We start from the raw sequence: 14737 nt of genomic DNA, 5'->3' as shown, positions 1-14737 counted from the left end.
TGCAGCAGACTGTGAGCAAGTGTCAAACTCAAACATCCCAGTTTTTATGGGGGTTAAATCTAAAGAGACCAGTGTTTATATTTCCATCTTCTCTCAGTAAGGTCTTTCCCTTCAAATGGATTGTGCAATTGTTGCTTTTTTTTGTCAACTGACAAGTCAACCCTCTCCCTCCTTTAAAATTAAGTCTGAAACAGGATTTTTGTTTGTTTAAAGTGGGGGTGGGGTGGAGATTGTGAGTATAGTGGAGCTTGGGCTGAAATAAATATTTCACTTGGATCTCCATTGCATTTACAATGGTGTCTCAGACTAATTTTTTCTTTTGAGTGTTGAGCTACATTTCCTACCTTCCAGGAAAGTGCCACAACTACTAGATCATGGGTATTCTGTCATTCAGTCTTATTAATGTCTTCTTCTAATATGTTCTTGTCTTGAAAAAATTACGAAATATTTAGAGACAGAAACCATTCCGAGGGAATATAGTAATGCTTAAGCCAACAAAAAATTCTCCTTGGTTTTGCATTCTATTCAAAACAAAACAGTTAAAACATGAGAGGCAGAGGAATAACCAGCTCAAGAAAGTGAAAAGCATAAAGGATAAGGGATTATTCTGAAGGGCTGAAAATCCCCGTTCAAATTTCTTTAGGAGAGTGGAAATACCTGGGAGTCATGGATGATTGGTTTGTCCAGATTATAAAAGAGAAAGCATGCAATGCACTGCCTCCAGCTCCCCACTTCCAAAGCTAGCCCTGACTTTTTCCAGAAGAAAACAGTTGGTAAACTTAGGGTCTAAGTAGCTTTGGGACAAATGGCATTACATTTTTCAAGAAATAAAGTATTTACAGATGCACACATGTGTGTTCACACTTCTACATACTGTTTCCAGCTTTCCTTTAACATTCAGTTAATAAAATGTGCTACTTCTTAGGCAGATGCTTGACATCCAAAGTTTCCTTTGAGACCTATATTTCGTACTACATCAGCTTTTGACTCAGCCAAATAAGATTTCAGAGATTCAGTTCTTCCAAAGTTTAGAGTTCCCTTTCTAAATAGAGGTAGCCAGAATGGAGTGACCTGAATTAAAGGTGTTTTTTACAACCCCATCTTAAATATATTACTGCCCTACTTAACTGAGCTGGATGCTTCTGCCAGGCAGCGGTCCCTGATTCCTCCAAGCCAGATGATGCAGCATGGCTTGTGAACAGGCTAACACTTTCCCTAAAGCACATGGTGAAACCACACTATACAGCACTGGAGGGACACTAATTTTTCTGGCTCCATATGTTCTGTCTGTTCTCTCAATACACATTTACTGTATGTGTGGGTTTTCCAGTAAAGAGAGTGTGAAAGGCCATTAGAACAGTGTAGCTGCAAGCATGCAAGGATGGAGGCCTGCTGGGGCAGTATGAAAGGACCATCTAGCATATAGGGAGTTGAATCTGATGCAGTTTCATCTATGTGGTTTGTTGGAACATATTCTCTTCATAATAAAAGCGTAAAATTAATTGACAGCCTTACAGCCTTACCTAATTTTCCTGTTCCAAGTCATAAATTTGGTGGAATTACTTTGGAATTGTCTGGTACCGTGGATCAAGATAGTTCATTCCTTCAAGTTAACTTTATTTAGGATAATATAGAGATGACACCACTTTTTTTTATTTTTTTTCTGTAACACAAAATGATTATGTGACTTCACATAATCCTTACACAAATTCACATTCTTCCCCATATTACCCCTACATGTTTTGAAGAAGATGTCATCTGAGTGTTATTTGGCACTCTCAGATGGTTTTGACATAATTACAGTACAATTAGTTCCCCTTTCTGACAGTATGCTTTTGTTTGACATCTATTGTGTATAGGGTTATTAATATCAGAAGAAGGTGGGCTTGATTACACCATCAGATACCACAGTGCAGATGACCACCTAAAGCTCAGCTGTTGACACTTGTATTAAATATCTAAACTGCCATATATACTCATGAGATGTATCCTGAATAATCTAAAGGACCTTGAGTAAATTTGTCCATTTTCAGTTATTATTGGTTAAAGACAAAACCAATGTGAAATGACATCAAACATAGACAACTTCTCTATTCATTAAATAGACACAAATGGTCCTTAGCTTCTCTTATAGCTATTTTAGAGTAGCTTAACCCACTGCTGCTTGAAGTTTAAATAGCAAGGAAACGAAAGCATGCATAGAAGGCTTCGCTTCATTTTCATTTCTGCCCCTCCCCAGCCCCCCCACCTTGCACAACAGTGGAATAAAGATGTACACCCAGATTGGAAGTATATCCATACACGCCCTTTGGAGATTTTGATCTGGCCAGACCCAACCCTTTTCCAGTCTCTGGAACTATGAAGATGCATGAGTCTGTCATTGCGCCTCAGCGATAAGTGCAGAGTCTCAGCAGAGCTCAGCAGGTTCAGCGCAGTGCTGTGCTAACACAGCCAGCTCTCTGACAGATTGGAGCTGGCTCACATCCACCTACCCTGGAGTACAGACAAAACAAGTTCACGTCTATCCGCACGTGTTCATAAAAGCCAACGCACAGCTGCACAGCCCAAAAGAGGAAGGGAGTGGCTCAGGCCAGAGGCTCACCCTGCTCCCTACGCATTCGCTGCCTAAAAAAGGAAAGACAGCTCAATATTCTGGAGATAAAAAAAAAAAAAAAAAAAAAAAAAAAAGAGCTCTGGCTTGGCTTGTTTGATGACACAACACACAGGGTGTTGTGCAAGAAGTTTGCCTTTCAGAGAGGTATGGAGCTGCACTTCCCTGCACAGGGAGCCAGTGCTAAATGGCACAGCTAATCCTTCAGAGTATGATTGCTGCACTAGTCTTTGAGCCTCTGTTAGGTCAGCCAGCTGTGAAAAGAAGGAGAAAATTCTTGGTGGAAGGGAGAAAGAAAACCAAGGCCATGTGTATATGTATTTGGCTCTATAATTCCCCTATATGGCCACTACAATTTTATTACTTTCAGGTAGGAAGAAAAATCTATTAACAATTTAGCTTTGTGCATCTCATCTCTGTGAATTCAATTTTATTCCCTGTAATGGTAGAATTTATTATAAACATATTTTATATATAATTTTAATGAATTTCAGGTCAACTTCTTGGTTTCAGCTTTAAATTTTCCAGCCAATTTAAACTAAATGCAAAGAAAAATAATGTTATTGATACTACCAAAAGAAAGACAAACAAAATGGCATCTGTGGAAGAAACATATACTAATTTATTCTTGATTGGCTTGTTTAAAAGCTATCTTTGGTTTAACAAGTGTGGATGCAGTGAAATTTTATTAACATCAGCTTCAGAAGGACAGAAAATGACTAGAAGAGCCTAATTTTTATCAAAGCATCTAAAAGTTTGACATACATCTTCGCATTTAGAAAATAACCACACACGAAGACAGAACTATTAGAATAGTAGGCATTATATGGAGTAAATCTCTATGTTTTCAATCTGATTTCATATTTAACATTTCTTACCTTCTTATGTTCTTATAACCTCGGTACACATGAATAGCAACCCCAACACTTGTCTGAGACAAACACCAAACCCATGCTAGGGATACTTTTCTGATAGTATAGTAACTCCTAAAGTCAGCTGGGATATATGGTACAGTCAGGGGAGAAGATAAACAAGGTTATCTTACATGACATTTGTGACTGGAAATATTAAAACAAACTGTTCATCATGCCGGCAAATGTTGTAAAAACACATAATGTTATTAGTTGCCCCTTGTCTTATTTACCAAATTATTTTACAACACTAAAACTATCACTTTGGAGAACAAAAATTGTATTTAGCAACAGAACTAAGGACTTTTCTCCTGCATGTGCATTTACAATTTTTCAGTAATACAAATTAGATTTGCATTAGTCTGATGGATTAAAATTGGTCAAATTTAAAATTACACGATTTCCTCCTTCCTCAGAGTTTTCTTTTAACATAAAAATGCGAGCATAGTCAAACTCATTTGACATGGTTTTAAGCAAAGTATTTTATGAAAAAAATACTCTTGAAAACTGATGTGTCATTGTTTCACAAAGTCTAACAAAAATCCTATGGGAAAAGTTCTACAGTCCACATAAGTTTAACTTAAGCCATCTCATCTTTTTTCCCAGTTCAGAACTTAAGAAAGCTATGTGACAGTGCCAGGATTGGCAAAGTCAGAAGTCACCTGCAGATGCTCAGAGAAAGTACCTGTTTTCCAAGGTAGAGAGGTTGAATACAAAACTGATGTTCCCCTTCTGCTCTGAATGGTGAAGGCAAGATAAAGATCTATTATTGACTAAAAATAGGAACTTAAAACTCTCCTGAATTAAGTGTTTGGTTTTCCATTACCTTTTGGAACTGCCACTGGACAAAAATGCCACCTGGGCTGCTTGAGAAAGATCAGCACAAGTCTAATGAGGAACAGCCAAGGGAGCTGTGGGTGTTTAGCCATGAGAAAAGGAGGATCAGGGGACCTTATTGCTTCTATCAACTACCTGAAAGAAGGTTGTAGTCATGTGGGTGTCGGTCTCTTCTCCCAAGCAACAAGCAGCAGGACAAGAGGAATGAACCAGGGGAGGTCCAGCTTGTATATTACAAAGATTCTTCAAAGAAGCTGTTGTCGAGCACTGTAACAGGCTGTGCAGGGAAATGGTTGAGTACCCAATCCTGTAAGTATTTAAAATAGGTGTAGATGTGGCACTGAAGGACATGGTTTAGTGGTGGACTTGGCAGTGTTAGGTTAACAGTTGGACTCAATGATCTTACAGATCTTTTCCAATCAAAACAGTACTGTGAGTACATGATTCTATGAGAGACTGGATAAGGGAAGAACAACTGATGTTGTCTACCTGGACTTTTGTAAGGCCTTTGATAAGGTCCTCCACAACATTCTTACTTCTAAATTGGAGAGATATGAGTGGACTATTAGGTGAACAAGGAGTTGGCTGCAGGGCCGTGTTCAAACAGCTTCTGCATTCAATGGCTCTATATCCAAATGGAGGTCAGTAACCAGTGGTGTTCCTTAAGGGTCCATACAGGGTCCAAAACTATGCCCCTCTAGTCTGCTCTTGTGACACTCCATCTGGAGTACTGCATTCAGTTCTGGGGTCCCCAATACAAGAAAAACATGGACTTGTTAGAGAGCAGGTCCAGACAACAACCATAAAAATGATCAGAGGTCTGGAGCACCTCCCCTTTGAAAACGGGTTGAGAGAGTTGGGCTTGTTCAGGCTGGAGAAGAGAAGGCTCTGGAGAGATCTTAGGGCAGCTCTTAATATATAAGGGGGCTTATAAGAAAGACGAGGAGAGACTTTTTTACCAGAATGTGTAGTGGAAAAATAAGGCAAAATGGTTTTAAACCTAAAGAAGGCAGATTCAGATTTAGAGGTCTAACTCAGTAAGACAGTTATTGTTCATCAGTGAAGGTTTTGCTCTCAGGAACAAGAAATTAAACTCAATGTAATATCTGAGTACAAAAAATGTACTGCAAGAATTGGTCATTATAGTCTCTATGTCCTTGCATCAACTAAGAAGGTTATTATGGGTTGAAAAGTTAGTAATTTGACTGCTTCATAAGATGATAAATTTGTTTAATATAGTGATTTGATGTCATGTAACAAGGGTTATATTTTCTCATGAAGTTGAAGGTGCTTGAAGTTGCAATAATTCACAAATATCCTTTTCAAATCTTCTAGAAATTATATAAAGATTTATCACTTATAGTTCCAAGCAAGATGGAATTCCATCCACTGCTGGACATAATTTATTATCCATGGAGATCTGCAAATACTGAGAAAAAATCTTAAAAATAAAAAATGTGCTTGTACTTCTTGAGGTTTATAACCTCAAGAATTACCAGGAGTATGGTAAAAGCAAAAAATAACTAAATGGTTTTAAAATGTTTTATTGACTTTTTTTACCCAGGCTTTCTTAAATTACCCTCTCTCTTTGTTTCTGTGAATTTTTTTCTTAATTTCTTTTTCTTTTTTTTTTTTTAATAAACAAGATTTTTGGACCATGTTTTATAAGTGTGTTGTGTGTGTTGTCTTACTGGTCTTGCCAGGTTTGCAAGTACACATCATTAGAACTGTATATACACTACTCATTGTATAAAGGAACATTTGTAAAAAGTGGAATCAACACTGTTTCTCTTTTGCCACTCCTGGAAGAAAAAGCTTAAATATCCACATATTAATGACTTCTTCTTAAATGACTTCTTTGTCAGAACACTGACTGTTTCTAAAGGCAAGTTCTTAAGAAAAAATTAGCGACTCACAACCTTGTGAAAAAGGGTAATGACAAATGTAAAAAGTCATTTTCAAAGACACTGGTTACACAAAGAGCTGCCTGTTATTTCTTGCTATGTCTGTGATCATAAAGGCAGTTTTTGCTTCTTGTTTTTAGTAAAGATTTCCATCAGTTTTTTTTTTTATTGTATATAGTATATACACAATTATAATAAGCTCCAGACCTCTGACTTGGCAATAGTTTTCTAAACAACACAACACAAATAAAAGACAATACCATTGCAAGACATTCAGTAAGTCTGGAATGATTTAGATCCAGCTACTCCATTGAACTATTATGGGCTGTCTTTATAATATAGCTGGTGAGCAACTACTATGTTTTCTACCCTGAATTCTTCATAATCAGGAAAACTTGCCTGGACGTTTCTTTTACATGTACTTTTACATTAGCTGTCCTCTGCAAGAGATTCTAACAATTCTGTGTGTTGATGCTCAGAGACTTTGACTGAGGCTTTTCCCGGAAATTAGGGCAATTCATATTTAGCCTTAATGCTAAAGAAATTTAGCATATCATTGATAAATAACTTTTATGTTATCATTGACAACAGAAGATTTCTGGAGACTGTTTACACCTCTGCTAAAAGGTAAAAACAACCCAAAAAAACAGCCAGGAATGAAATGAACTATCTGGTCAAAAAGAAAAGACCTGAACATTTGTTTTTGTATTCAATCATAAGGGTTCTTTCTTTCTACCAATCTGCATTAAAACTTACAGACATCTCAATTTTTTTTTTTTTTATTCTTGTTATAGCCCCTCCTACTTGAGTAATAACACACAGAGAAAGACAGTTTGAATTATGGATTAATCCTGTGAGACACTGAGCTTGCTACTGAAGATGTCGGGAGGCAGACACAGCTTTTTTAATGTTTATCAATATGAGCTGAGGGAAGACTTTACATACTGAATACCCATGAAAAAATCAGGGATCTTGGCACGTCAGTAAAGGTATGGAAAATATTCAGGATTTGGTCTCAAAATTTTATTATGAAATTATTTCTTGCAACAAAAAGTGAATTGTAGTAGAGGGCTTATTTTTCCTTTTATTTTATTTTATTTTATTGTTTATATTTCCTTTCTGTGGCACATCAGTGCCACTAAGTAGCAAAAAGCAGCCTAGCAACAGTTAGTACACATTGTATATGTGACGGGAGCAACACATTCCAGTTCTTATGATTTCTGGGATATGGCCATGAGAAAGAAAATATGCCCAGATCACTGCTGAGTGCATATGAACTGTCTGCTCACAGCTGGGTACGTCAAAAGAGTCAGAATAATCTCTGCCGTCTTGTTAGCTGTTTTATAATAGGACAAAAAATTCCATATCAGCACCCTTTCCTTGCCTTTAATCACCCTACCATTATCTTCTGTGAAGGAGGCAGCACAGTAATTCAAGTAAACTTTACAGACTTTAGCATATATTTGCATATTATGAATTAGAAATTGCAAAGATTAAGGATTAGCCTTGATTGGAGCAATTGGTTTGTCTGCGGGAGCACAACTCCAAGGGCAAATAAAAAGAAAATTCCTCTATTACAAGAATGCCATTACACATCTATGGTAGCACTTCCCCAGAAAAGCTGCAGATATTGTGATTCACAGCAAACCTCCATGGGAGATGAAGCCCTTGGACAGTCTTTGGAAGTGCAGAGGCATCAAGAGTTTAAAAGCACATCCCTAACTAGCAGAACTGTGGGGAGGAGAGGAGGGAGAGGTCCATATCTCCCTTTTAAAGCAGATTCTCCCTTTGGGAATCTGCTCAGAGGAAGACACAGCAGTATGAAGTATGAGCATGGGGGTATAGGGGCAGAAAGGCAAGAAGGCTCAATCTTTCAGTGCACAGTACACGATCACCAGATGCAGGTGCAATTCCTCAGATGCCTGAGAATTTCTTTACTTGGTCCTCTGAAAAATGCCCAGATAAGCTCTTCTGCTTACTCCTTGATTAGGTTCAGGCAACTTAACATTAATTTTTGGTCTTCCTCTGCTGGGAAAGGCCAGGGGAATCACTCTTATCACGTCACCTTACCAATTACCAGGAGAGGGTAAGGCACAATGGCAATTAGAGTCAGAGAAAGAAAGAAGATACTTTTACAGCATTTGCCCCAGATCTGTTAGCAGGCTTAGTAGTCACTAACAACCCAAGAAAAGCACATGGAATGAGAATACAGAAATTTGAAGAATAATTAAAGAATACTCTCTCAAGAGAGATTTGATCCAGATTCCCAGCACAATAGTGTATAGTTATAATGAGATTAAATACTTACAGTAGTAAGGATCAAAGGCCAAGGTTTATAACACATTTTTGACAGGGGAATGTGAAAACAAATCAGTGCCCAGTGGCCTACAGATGCCTAGCATGATGGTCCTATATCCCAGTGAAATCAGGATAAGTCAGAAACTTCTGAAAATCCCTCTAAGTGCGTTGGTAATAGCTCTGCATGTCTACATAGCATTTGAAAACCTAACTCTCAGCTAAATCATCAATCAGAACACAGAAGACAACAGACAGCAAAGGATTACAGTTTTTATCACAGTTTCTATGTCATTCAGGAACAAGAAAATAATACCCTTATAAGAGTTGGTAATGACACTAAGAATTTCACATCTGTGTTTTAGATACAAAATGATGCACTGTATCCCTAAAAGCAAATAAAATCCAAAATGGGAACACCAAAACATTGAAGCGCTTTCAATATTTTTACAATTCTGATTAATATTCATTAAACTTAGTCTGACATGACAAAGTTCAACACAGTAACAGAAACTTATTGTGATTCTCAGTATTACTAGAAAAAGTAGCATGGCATTTTTTCCATTATCAATGGAAAATGTCAGCATAGATGTCACCAGTCTTTCTTAACTGTGTCATGGCCAATATCCCCCTGCATTTACTGGATACACAGTTTGATGCTGGGCTCAGTCTTTACCCTTCAAAATTCCCAGCCCAAATAAAAACACACCGCTTGAATCATAAGATCAGTGACTCACGCCATAAAATCAGGCTTCCTCTTTATTTGGACATTGAACAACTGGCTTGACCCAAGTTGTAACAACTGTTTGCTGAGGAAAAAAAGCAGCAATTTCCCTTAAGCGCAAGGGGAGCTGGTAAGAACAGACGTCAGATTAAGTGTGTTAACAGGGTCACAGGATCATTTACGTTTTGCTCAGTGTGTGAGTTTTTGAAGTTCTGTGTAGCTTTTAAACAAACACTATTATTGTACTAGAAAGGAGGAGAGACAACCCCAGAAACGTTTGTAGAAATAATAGGTCTGTTAGCTAAGATAGTTTAAAAATCTCACTCCCTTTTGCTGGAAACTGTGTTACTGACTACAAATAAAGATGCTGCCAAAAGCACAGGGAGCAAACAATTTAGAATATGTTGCAGAGGTAACAATCAGTACTCATTTAAACCTGAGTAGATACAAATGCTTAAGATACTCAAACTGATTTTTAATTACTACTTTTACTTTGAAATTCAATTTTATTTTAACTTGTGAAGGTATCAGTTGTTGCCAAATCAAATTTCCCAGTTATTTCTTACTCTCCTGTCCCCAAGACTCAGCTAATGCCCTGCATGATTAATTTGTGCTTTTCATCATTTGTGCATTACCAATATTCATGAATATTCAGCAGATAAATTTCTCTTCCCCTCTTACCCTTATATTTTTCCTTTGCTTACACCTGCACAACCCCACTGCCTTCACAGTACATCCTCAGATACACCTGTGCAATGTTACTGAGGATAATGGCCATGCCATGCCAACTTAAATAAAGAAGTATTTTATTGATGGAAAGGCAGAAATCTAAGTCACTCTCCTTTGAAAAAACTGAAATTACTATCCCAAAGACATAAGAATATAACAATCTAATCCCAGTGAAAGATAGTTAGGAGGCTGGAGTACCTCTCCTGTGAAGACAGGCTGAGAGAGTCAGGTTGTTCAGTCTGGAGAAGAAAAAGCTCCAGGGAGACCTTGGAGCACCTTTCAGTACCTATAGGGGCTACAAGAGAGATGGAGAGGAACTTTTTGCAAGGGCATGTAGTGACAAGAAGCGGGGAATGGCTTAAAAATGAAAGAGAGCAGGTTTAGATGGTATATAAGGAAGAAATTCTTCACTGTGAGGGTGGTGAGACACTACAACAGGTTGTCCAGAGAAGTTGTGGATGTCCCATAGGTCAGTTTAGATCAGGTTTTGAGCAGACTGGTCTAGTGGCATGGGGTTTGGAACTAATTGATCTTTAAGGTATTTCTAACCCAACCAGCCTATGAATCTATGATTTTAGGAATGTCAGGTATTACATGGTTTATTCATATCAATCCAGTGCGATCAAACTATGCTCAGAACCATAAAATGCTGCAGAAGTATAGCATAAAGAGAAACATTTGTGTTCTCTACCAGCTGTAAGTAAGCTCAAGGTACCTGGGGAGGCAGGGAGATGGTGTTTCAGTAGAGTTAAAAATCTATTTCTGAAATAGAAGGGGGATTCAGTGAAAATTAAATCTGTAGCAAAATAAAACACAGGAACTATAAAAAACCTTTAGGCTTCAAGTTATCACTGTGATTTGTCATAGTGAACCAAACACAACCACCAAGCAGAAAGGAGGTTTTGGCAATCAACAGACACCTCGCTGCCAAACATTTCAAAGAATTCACATGATAAAGCATATAGGTGTATGATAAAACATCTTGAAATCTTTTGAATCTCTGCCAGACAGATAGGAATTGATTATGTAGAATTATAATGCTTCTTTTACCCTTAGCGCTGCCTGGTACAGAGAACTGTCTTTTTTATAAAAACAAGTCAAGCTTGAAAGTTCAAACCTTTATCAATGCTTGCTGCCAATACGGCAAAGTGAGGAATGTAAGAGTTAGACACAGCAGTGGAGTAAAGGAGTAATGTAAAACTTCTTTTTGTTCACCCCCAGCATTCCCAGCATTGGAGCCCAGACTGCCATGGAAACCTGTGCTGAGTCAGGCAGGGGAAAGCTGCTGGGCTGCTCTCAGAGCCACATGGGACATGTTCTCTTCTCCTGCACCAGCAGAATCTCACATTCATCCCTCTGTTTTTGATGCAATGATTAGGCCTGTACCTGGGCTTGCTGAGAAATTTTGGCCTGAAAGATCTTAGATCTTGTTTTGGTAGTCACAAGATTCCAGAGATGGCTTCCAGAAAACAGTACATTTTTAATAACTGCAGCCAGCTCCTAATATTTTATTATATCATGGTAGTGTTTTATCCAGAGGAGCTTTTTGAAATATTCAGATTTCATGTGAAATATATGTCTGGTTCCATGGTCCAGACAGATTTCAAAGGCTCTAAAAATCTTACCCAGACTTCATCAGGAGTAAACTGAGCTCATAATACTGAACTTGCTGACTGCATTGTCTACAGTCAAGATGCTCAGAGCTGCCAATATGGGAGATATAACCCATCATCTGCAAATCTTATACATCCTTTTATGAGCATATAGAAAAAAATCTGCCACTGCATGGCGGGGAGGAGAAGTGATTTAATTCTTTTTTTCCTAGAATTACAGGAAAGTTCAATAGGTGATCTGTATTTTGATGTGAGGATTCCTACCCCTACTCCTTTTTTCCAATGTTCCCTCACCAAAAACTCATGAAGCATTTTTATGAGCTGTATAAAAAAGGTTTGTTCTTATTCTTTCATACTAAAAATGCACAATGTCTGTTGTCACTGGCTATGATTTTAAGCCATTCAGTGGAACGCATTTATCTGTCTATATATTAGATACATGAGAAAAAATTACTATGTTTGGATCCCTTATACAGAGTCAGTGCATTACACTTAATAGTTATCTGGAAGAGATCAGTTCTGCAGTAGTGCAATCATTGTCAGGATTTCTGTTTTGTTGGAGTACATCCACATATAGAACATAAAACGTGAATTTTTCTAACTTAGCACACTGTTTTTCTGGAGGCTGTTTGAAAAATATTGTATCTATATAAAACCGGAGGGAAAATGTAGGCAGCACTATACACAGTACTTTCAATTATTTGGAATTTACCAAGGACCACACAGCTAACATCTCTGAGCTCGCTATTCACCTATTTGGGTAAGTGCTAAGCCCTGCAATTTTGCAAGTCTTAAGATGTTGAAGGAGTGTTTTCACTTTTCAAGATCAGACCTTAAGTAAATTATGGGGTATCTAATAATGGCACATGATCAGCTCTATGTCTCATCCAGCTTTATGGATCATCACCAAACTACCAGAAGAGAGTAAGATCAATTTAATTACAAAGTTTGAAGAAGACTTACTTATTAACCCTCATTTTTTAAAGCTCCTATGTGTCTGCCTGCTGTATGAGTCAATATCCTCAGGCATCTCATGCTAGACTTCTGCATTAAATTGGTCTTCTTAAGACAACAAAATGAAATGTAAGAAAAGTGATCCCTTTCCATGTGGAAAACTTCCTGGTCACCCATGTTTAGATGCAAAATGTCCCCACTTTACACTTCCTCTTTTTCTCTAAATTCTGGATGACTAGGAAACACACATTCTTTGATGGAAGCATCACTGCAGGTAAGTACTGCTAAGACACATCTTTTGGGATAGTTTTCATCACATATAAAACCAGCTACAGTGCTTTGAGAGTCCTTCTAGCCCAGTAATGTCTCCAGAAATGTCCACCTGTGGAAGTACAGGGAAAGAGATGATCAGAGCAGGTATAGTATTTCACCCATAATATTCTGTTTGTCTTCATCTACTTTCAGATTTATTTTCTAGGTATTCCTTCAGTCTGTCTGTTAACCCATATAAGCATCTTGCAAACGCAGTATTTTTGGCAAAGAATTCCAGAGTTATAAAACCTGTTGCAATGAAGAATCACTTCTTTTTGTTTGTTTTGAAATTCTCTACTCCAAGATAATAGTAGAGGAGGACCACCTGATGGATTTTGTACTGGAAAAAGCATGAATAGATTCCTATCTACCTTCTCCATGGCAATCATTATTTTGCCAAGCTTTATCATATTCATAAACTTTCTCTTTTGTAGGCTAAGGAGGTCCAATCTACTCATCTGTTGCTTATGTGAAAGTTGCTCTACATCTTCATTCAACCTAACTGTCCTTTGTTTCTTTCTTTTGATATAGCAAGGTACACAGATTATGAAAAAAAATAATATACTAGCTTACTTATGATTTTTTGTTTCTCTTTCTGTTTCTTTTCCTAACAATCCTTCATATTTTTTTGGCTTTTTTGACCACTGACACACTCTGAGCTCTTGTTTCCATAAAACTATTGTATCAGTGAGGTTAGAAAAAAATTATAGAAGTATATCAGTGTATTTTAAACATCTGAGACTTTACTAAAAGTTGTTATGTACTAAGTAGTTCTGCTATATAGTAAAACTTTTATTGTTGAATTTATCTGTCATGTTTCAAAGATGGGAGAGAGACATTTAGCTGACAAATGAGCAATCAGCAGCCTGGATACTGGAGTACTCACGCCTGGCTATATTCAGGTGTGGCGCTATAAGAGGATAAGGTACCATTAGACTTCCCTAAAATGAAGTCTGATAAATGGTATGTTACTATGACACATTTGTACACTTATGTGCCATCCATTTTTACAGCTGCCCTGGCTGTATTTTTTATAAAAATCCCAAGAGCGCCTGGCTATATTCAGGTGTGGCGCTATAAGAGGATAAGGTACCATTAGACTTCCCTAAAATGAAGTCTGATAAATGGTATGTTACTATGACACATTTGTACACTTATGTGCCATCCATTTTTACAGCTGCCCTGGCTGTATTTTTTATAAAAATCCCAAGAGCTGATTTCTACCTTTTTGCCTTTAGACATCTGAAGAAAACAGCAGCACTCTCAGTAGTTTGAAATTCTCATAGTAAGAATTTCTCTGTTGAAACAAAAACTCAGCCAAAAATAGAGAGAGAAGTTTAGGAATTCAATCTAAAAGTTTCAAGTGTTTGTTTTTATGCTAAAACCCTGTAGTGTAAGAGCCATGCTGCCACATTAACAAGGCCAGGGATGTCTTGATGTGACTAATTTTCTGGATGTTGTAGAACTGTGCCGGTAGTCACTGGGTTTCTATGTGCTGCAAATACTGGTTTCTTTGTTAGTTAAAAAATCCACTTATTCCAGAAACTTTCCATACCTCAATTCAACACTCTGTTGCACCAAACTGTACCTACAGTGCCAGAATATCCATTTTATGCTCATATATCTTTTCTTTTTAGATAACGAAGGTATAAGTTTATGCTGTTTATCAGAGACATTGGTCTTTTGAATTAGAATTGAGGAGAAGGGGTAAATAGTTGCTCTTGTTGAAAGAGAGAATTGCAATAACACCTGAATTATCTGAATATTTCACTACCATGCTATTAGTTCTTCTTGATATAGCTTCTCCAAAGCTCCAAAAGAGCTTTTGGCAGGAATTCCTTTTCCCA

This window comes from Manacus vitellinus, unplaced genomic scaffold, assembly GCF_001715985.3.
Source record: "Manacus vitellinus isolate BGI_N305 unplaced genomic scaffold, ASM171598v3 scaffold_13_pilon, whole genome shotgun sequence".
NCBI lineage: Eukaryota > Metazoa > Chordata > Aves > Passeriformes > Pipridae > Manacus > Manacus vitellinus.
This window is presented reverse-complemented; position numbering follows the sequence as displayed.